General features: G+C 43.1%; 1 long non-coding RNA gene across 2 annotated transcripts in view; it reads right to left on the reverse strand.

Moving 5' to 3' along the window:
* The window catches only part of LOC141095405 (uncharacterized), a 27,473-nt gene extending 19,730 nt beyond the window's left edge, over window positions 1–7,743 (reverse strand). For both annotated transcript variants that reach the window (XR_012233376.1, XR_012233375.1), the window contains exons 1-2: window positions 7,592–7,743; window positions 7,185–7,331 (exon numbers count right to left, since the gene is read on the reverse strand). This is a non-coding gene — a long non-coding RNA (uncharacterized lncRNA). The remainder of the gene's footprint in view (window positions 1–7,184; window positions 7,332–7,591) is intronic.
* Between the last annotated feature and the right edge of the window lie 565 nt (window positions 7,744–8,308).

An 8,308-nucleotide genomic window follows, 5' to 3' on the forward strand; every position in this document is an offset into this window, starting at 1 on the left:
CCAGAAAGCGAAATCAACAAAATCTTTCTCTCTCTATTTTCTTTCTTTCCCCTCTTTCTTTCTTTCCCCTCTTTCTTTCACTCTCTCTATGTTCTTTCTTCTCTTTGTTTTTTCTTTCTCTCTGTTCTTTCTTTTTCTCTCTTCCCCAATTTCATTCTCTCTCTCTGTTCTTTCCTTCTTTCTTTCTCTCTCTGTTCTCTCTTTCCCCTGTTTCTTTCTCTCTGTGTTCTTTCTTTCCTTCTTTTTTTTCTCTCTCTGTTCTTTTTTTTTTTGCTCTCTGTTCTTTCTTTCTCTCTATTCTTCCTTTCTCTCTCTATCTCTCTGTTTCCTTTTTCTCTCTTTCTGTTCTTTCTTTCTTTCTTTTCCTCAGTACCAGCCATTGTGCCCATACTTTCAGCCACTATGCCCTCAGTACCAGTCAGTGTGATCAGCAGTGCTAAATGGGTGCTGTTGGGGCATGGATTATGGGTGTGACTAGTTGTGAAATGGGTGTGCTCGGATGTGGCCTAACATTTTCTGTGCGCCCGACCATGGCTTGCCCCCCCTAGTTTTGATCCTGGGTATGCCCATGGGCTACAGCAGAACAAAGTGAAGGTTCTGGAGTGGCCATTTCAGTCTCCTGACCTCAATATCATCGAGTCATTCTGGGGAGATCTCAAGTGCACAGTTCATGCTAGACAGCCTAGGAATTTACAGGAACTGGAGGCTTTTTGCCAAGAAGAGTAGGCAGCTTTACCAGCTGAGAAAATAAAGAACCTCATCCACAACTACCACAAAAGACTTCAAGCTGTCATTGATGTTATAGGGGGAAATACACAGTATTAAGAAATGGGGTATGTGAACTTTTTTTATCAGGGTCATTTGGCTTTTTTCTGGTGACTCAACCATGGAGCCCATTTTTCTTCAAGTGCCTCCTCATTGTGCATCTTGAGACAGCCACACCACTAGTTTTTAGAGTCCAGTATTTCAGCTGATGTTATATGTAGGTTTTTCTTTGCATCCCTAAAAATTTCCTGGCATTTCTCATAGGTCCACAGGTGAGGATGTTACCTTTAGTAGCCATTCAAACCCATTTGTGCCAACTTATGTGCATGTTATCAGGCCAAAATCATTAGATTATGTAAATTTTTGTTCATGGTCATTTGGATGTTTTGGGTTGTCATTATTTTTTATAAAGAGAAAACACAGTAGTTTGACAATAAATGGCTTCACCCAACCACTAACCATGAGTGGAGAAAAGGTTTTGGTGTTATCATTCATATTCTCTGAAAAAAGACCAAGAAAGCAACAATTCTGCCAGGGTATGTAAACTTTTGAGCACAACTGTATGTCCCTTATCCTGCTGTATATATGTATATATCCCACATTCTGGTATGCTTGTTCCCCATTCTGGTATATATAGACAATTCTGCTGCTGTTCTTTAATGAATAGCAAAATCATGATTCCACACACCTTCCTTTGAAGTCAGCAACTGACTTCAATGTGCAAGCAAAGGGAGAGCATGATGTCACTGCTGTGCATCCCCCGTCATGTGTTGTGCGTGCCGACGTCAGCTGCTGGCCTGTAATTGATCCGGCAGCGTTTATTGCACTGCACAGGCCCAGTACAAGTTTGCACTGGTGTTGGAGGGCCCCTCACCTGCATGGGCCCAGTCATGGTCATGGCCTCTGTGACCAAAATCAGAACACCCCTACCTACACATAACCACCGAGGCCAGTAATTGGGTGCAGTGGTCACGTGCTGGCAGCTTGTGAGAAAAGACCTCTGAGGAGTGTTGTTTTGAATATTAGAACATTTACAGCTCTATGCAGGGAACCCAATTGGAAGAAGAAACTCAACGTGGCTGGATCCAGTGTTTCCTTGGGACATAAGCTCGGAGTGTGGCTTATTCTTTTAGTATGGCAGTGAATATACATGCATTACATGTAAGGTTCCCTATTATGCTCAGAGACAGAGGAGATTGGAAGGAACACACAGGAGACAAACATGTTGTCTGGTCAATAGATGCCAATAAATAGCATCTACGATTCATTGTGTCTGCTGGAGTTGCCATGGATATTAAGGCCAGGTTTCCATACATCTGTGCAATCAGGCTCCGTGTTCTAGGGCCTCACCATGGCATCAGGCTTTTTAAACAATCTCTACTGCAAAGCTGGTGATCCAGGTAAAAAAAAACCATGTTTGATGGGTCTGACAAAACAACTGATGAGCTGAGTGAATGTGAATGATTCCATATCAAACTATGGGACTTGTTTTTACATAATTTTGCCTCCGACTTTTCATTACCGTGACGGATGTAGAAAAATCCAGATGGTCAAGAAGGAGGAAAAAAGGCTTTAGTGCTCACTGGCTCTTCACCACCCAGATTATGACTACTGCTACAAGAATCTAACCCTACAACAAGGGTCAAATGAATGACCTAGTTACAGGCAAAAAATCTAATGTCATTGAAAAATAATTTCTTATTTCTAAAATAAAGTAAGAAAAAAAAGAAAATCATTAAACAACTTAAAGTGCCACCAGGTCCTTATATATACTGTATATATAATATATTTTTGTAAAAGATAAATTTGTTGTGTAATTTTGAGCACCATAAAAATATTTCTATACAATTTTACAATATGTGAAACGAACTATAAACTAATAAACTATAAAATAATCACAAACCAAACCTTAGCCATTATTAGCCAGCCAAATTCCAAATCATAGATCAAAATGATCAGGATGAAATGGAAGACCCCTGTCTACTAAGATAGACACACTTAAATGTTCTATTTGGGTCACCCTCCCTGGGCTGTGGGGTGTGTCACAGCGGCGGTGACCCGGACCGTGGCCCTGGGCGCCCAAGTAATAGGAAGATGTGAATGGTGGAATGTAGTTAAAAGAATAGTTCGTGACGCCACCTGTGGTGCTCGGCAAGGGATGTGTTAAGCCGACGCTGCATGCAGATCCTCCATCCTCCGGGACAGATGGTGTGGTGCAGCAATGATGTTATAGCCCTCCACAGGCAGGGCTGTTGTCCCAGGGCAGTGTAGATGTGGAGACACTTAGATGGGGTAGTGTTTGGCGCAGGGGATGTAGCAGTGCCAGACGGACGTACGCAGGAAGGAATGAAGGACACCAGGACATGTAGTTCCGAAGCTTTACTCACAGTCCGTAGTGCCCGCTTCTGTGCCGTGTCCTCCGGGTCAGGGACTCAGTCAACCTCCAGGCAAGATGGAATGCTCCCTTCCACACTCCACCAACTTATGTGCCTTTTCCTGAACGTCTCCTCTATAGCGCCTTTAAGTGTGAAGATCTCCTAGTACCGTGTTACACTGGAGTTCCTCCTGACAGATGTTCCCAAGAACTCTACTTGCACTGCAGACAGCTGTAGCCTGCTTCGGGGACTCTCTACTCCTGAGTCCCGGCTCTCTATCCGTGTTGCTGTTGTGCCCTCAAGTCTTAGATGGGAGTAGTGCATTTACAGCCCACTACTCCACCGGTGTCTGCTGCAGAACCATTAGTGTCCATACAACCTCGGGGACCGGGCCCCGGCCTTGCGCTTAGAACTTCTAGGCAGGATTCTTCCTCTAACCCGCGTCCTCTGTGTTCCTTTTTACTCCTACGTTCCGTACTTGTCTTTTCCCTTCTATGGAAGCTCAGGCTTCAGTTCAATGTCCTTCTCCTTCTTTCCTTTCCCGTGCCAACTGGCTCAGATCACTGAGGCAGCTGCAGCAGTCCTTCCTCCATCCCTCTTCAAGGGATCCCCACTCCTCTCTGAGTGGCTTCCTCTCTCACAGACCTCCTGTCAGACTGACCTGTAATCCTAAACCATCCCGCTCATATATATATTCTGAACTCCACCCACCTCCCAGCACGTCTAGTGTTCCAAGCAGGGAACCACCAAAGGTGCTCTGCTTCTCTCTAAGCAAGGAGCCGCAATGTGGTTTTGCTGAAATACTCTATTGTGTGGGTTGCGAGTGTTGGAGCGTGGTCAGGAGCCTCCAACTTACCTGGATGGTGGGTCACCACACCTTAGGAGAAGGTGCAGTACCTCTGTGGCGACTGAGCCTCAGGGGTGCCACATAATCATCTACCAATCTTTACACAGCAGCTCCGCTTATACATATAGGTTGGAAAACTAAATGTCCTTATGCTGTCTGTATGCAAAACTCCTAACATATGGAGAGCACAGGGACCAATGCAAGTCGACGTGGCGCTTCACACAAATGTACACACTGACTGTCTGCATGCAAACAAATCACAGCCTGCATTATAGATATCTATATTCAGGATCAGACTCACCCATTATAAAGGGGGTTTTACACATAGCGATATCGCTAAAGGATCACCGATTTGGTGACGCAGCAGCGATATCGCTATGTGTGATACTTACCTCCGACCGGCTCCCCTGCTGTCTGTCGCTGATTACGCGAGATCGCGCAGCTCAATTTCTCGTCGGGCGCTTCCTGCTGGTGCCGACGAGTGACGCGTGGACGCGGACGGGAGGATGTCAGGATCGCCTCGTCTGAAAGGTAAGTAACGACCGCTGTATTGCTGCTGCATCGCTGTGAGATCTGCCTGTGTGACAGCTCACTAGCGACCATTTAGCGATGCACCAGCGATCCTGACCGGGTCGTATCGTGGTCGGGATCGCTGGTGCATCGCTAAATGTAAAGGGGCCTTTAGTCAATGGGTGAGTAAAAAAAAACGAATCATGAAGGGGTCACTCACTACCCATTTGTGGTATGTTTTTCATGGACACATTACAGTTTCTAAAGATAGGAAACTGTACTTGTCCTTTATCTCTATATATAAAAATCAATGTGTGTGTGTGTATCACCAACCAATCACGAAGCATCTTTCATTTCACTAGAGCTGTTCAAAAGAAGCTAAGCTGTGATTGGTTGCTATGACCAACAGTTTTCCTTGCAACCAATCACTAAGCATCTCTCATTTCACCAGAGCTGGTTAAAAGTAGCTGATCTGTGATTGGTTGCTATGCGCTAGTTTTCCCACTTGACAACACCTCAGCAGACACTGACCTGGTGGGAGAAATCTAGCATCCCCAGGAACATAAGCTCCAGCCATCGTCTGTCCCCCAGAAAGGAGCAGTGAATACATGACAGAAATGAATCCCCCCTCCCGTGTGGTATCATTAAGTGACACACATGAGTGTAGGAAAGTGCACATATTAAATGTCATGTGGATTTAATATTTTCTCACAGACACTTTTATGCATTATTGATGTGTTACTGTGCTCTGATGCTGTGAGTTTTTTTAAAGTGCTACTTTCCCCACAATTCACCTGAATATACCCATATAACACATAATGCTTTTCCCATAACAACCCATTAAATATGATACTATACTGCATACAGATGCTGTACATCCATGAGCAACTCAGCCGGACAAATTACAAGTTGACGGTGCATGAAATGTGTGTGAAGGTTTCTCTACTGTACTAATGTATAAGGTTTGTGCCTGTCCATTGGTTAAAAGCATGACTGTGATATTTATGGTGGCAGATAAGTGAGAATATCATCCTGATCAGTAGAAAACCTGGGATCTTAGTGAACCATGTTTCTGTGCAATTTCACTATTCTACTGTACTTTTACTGGCTCTGACGGGATGATGTGGGATATTATAGTGAATGTGGCTATGCGGAGTGGGCGGGGCTCTACACTCAGCTTTATATATATATATATAATCATTATAATTTGTTATAACTAACTGTAGTTAGTTACTATGCCTGGGCAGCGCCGGGCTCTTCAGCTAGTTATTTATTATATTGTTCATGTATGCAATGGCACAATGGGGTCTTGCTTACTTGGGATAACACCACCTAGCATCTACACACAATCCCAGTAATGCGGACCTTCAGGCTGTGTGCACACGATGCAGATTTGCTGCGGATCCGCAGCGGATTTTACCGCGCAGAAACGTTGCATATCTGCATTGTGATGTACAGTAGCCTTAAAATCAATGGAAAAAAAAAAATGCTGTGCAGACGCTGCGGATTTTTCCACGCAGTTTTCCCGCGGTACAAAATCCGCAGCATGATACTTCTTTTGTGCGGTTTTCCATCTCCCTTGTCACCAAATCCGCAGGGGGAAAACCGCAGTGGAAAACCGCACAAAAACCGCAAGAAAACCGCATGAAAAATGGAAGAAATCCGCAGGAAAAATGCAGGTCATTTGACCTGCCGATTTCTTCCATTCTGCGCGGAAAAATCCGCAGGGCCAAAAAGTACGTGTGCACTCAGCCTCAGAGTAACCCTATCCAGAAGAACATGTGCACATACATAACCCCATATAATGGCACACAGGAAGGCGGCACACGTTTAGTATTTGCTGCAGATTATTTTGTACCTAAACCCAAAGTGTTAGCAGCAAGACTGCATACATTTTAGATATGTTTTTCCTTTGCATTTTTTACCCATTCATTTGAATGTGTGAATAATATTGCAAAAATACTTTGATTATTCAATTACACAAAGAAGAAATAAGCAGCATGGGCATGATATTTCAGAAATCGCATTCACTTTGTTGGTACTTTAAAGTGCAGTATTTTTAAGCTTTAAAAAATATGGGGGAAAAAATGCGGCAGAAATGCAGCATGTGAACAAGCCTTTAGGGAGCAATTTAAAAACATTAGTGCAATACTAAAAAATGGTTGCAAATGCCAACATAGCCTTTAAAGAGCACCTGTCACTTTCCACGAATATGTCATTTTTTTAAGTGATGCAAATTCTCTTTTGTTCCTGCACCTCTCGTTTACGGAGTTATAGCCTTCACTTTCTTGCATGTAAATTTAGTATTTTTAGCAAATGGGAGTGACTCTAAATTATTCTTTAAATTAAGTCAATAATGAATTATTTTCATAGTTTTGCATTTATTTTTGCTTCACATGATGATAATGGCTTCTTCATGGCACGCAATATTTTATTTTTTTAGATTTCACACTACCTTGGGGGGAGGATGTTATTAGGCGACTATTTAAAATTGCAAAATGAATTGTAAAAAGGAATAAACTGATACTCAAAAATCACAGGAGCATTTTTTTTTACTTGGGAACCTGTCAGCAGTTTTGGCTGATATAAGATATGGCCACCACCTTTCAGGACATCATTCTATAATGCTGCAGATAAGTCCCCAACCTGACCTGGAAGAACTGAAAAATAACTTTTCTTATACTCACCTGCGGGGCGGTCCACTTCGATGAGCGTCGCTGGTCTTGGTCCGGTGCCTCCCATCTTCTTACGATCGCCACCTTCCTGCTTGCTTCATGTGGATGATGCATCCACACAGTCTACTCGGCACTGTGCTCCTGCGCAAGCATACTTCTCTGATGAAAAGAAAAAAGAGGGGGAGAAGCCAGCGCTGCTTGTGGTCAGAACGTAATACATAAAGTGTGAAAACACACATTGGTTTCTATCTGTATTCAAAAATGAGACATTTAGCAAAAAATTGATCAATTGTTTGAGCTACCCCGCCACGTCAAGGCAGTCTCGTATGGGGAGTCCTACTCTACGTTTTTTATGTTCGCTGTGCCATTGCGGCCTCCTAAATATATAAAAGCAAGACCTCATTACATGCACACTGTACCTCAAGCATTTCAGAATCGCTGCTATGGCACCAGAGAGGACAAGCGCAGATAAAGGTTAGCCAGGTCCATGCAGACATTTCAGGTCCAACCTCCACACTGCCTAACCAGCACCACAGATAAAGGACGATCCAGGCCCAGATACAGGTGCGTAATCAAATAAAGCCTAGGGCAGGGCAGGGCCGCTGTTAATGTGAACAGCAGCCTAGATCAATCACTAAGAAAACAGAAAGAATAGCGTACATGACCCAGCGCGCACGGCTACAGTGGTGGTCTGATGAAACTCTTACTTTTCTCTGGTGTTTTGTAAACCTGAAGCATCCTCTTAGCGTTTTTGATCATTTTCTGATTGTTTTTTTGAACTTTTTGACCTTTTTGGTGTTTTTGTAAAAGTTTTTCCAGTGTTTGTTGTGAATCTTTTGTGCTGATGTTTTTTTTTTTAATGTTCAACAATGAAAGAACCACTAGCGGTTTTTGAAGGAAAAACGCTTACAAAAATGCTCAAAAAGACACCGAGGCGTGTTTTGAGGCTTAATATTGACGTGTATTATAAAGCATAAAGAATTTTCAAAGCAAAATGGTCAGGTCACTTCTTTAGCCATTTTATATCTATGGAAACCTGAAGTCTTTAAAAATGCTCAAAAGCCTGAACATATGAACAACAAGTTGCTTTTACATAGAAATGTAATATATGTTCGCTCTTTTGAGCATTCTTTAGG

The sequence above is a fragment of the Dendrobates tinctorius genome, unplaced genomic scaffold, assembly GCF_039654945.1.
Source record: "Dendrobates tinctorius isolate UK_male_01 unplaced genomic scaffold, ASM3965494v1 ptg000070l, whole genome shotgun sequence".
In the NCBI taxonomy this organism is placed as follows: Eukaryota; Metazoa; Chordata; class Amphibia; order Anura; family Dendrobatidae; genus Dendrobates; species Dendrobates tinctorius.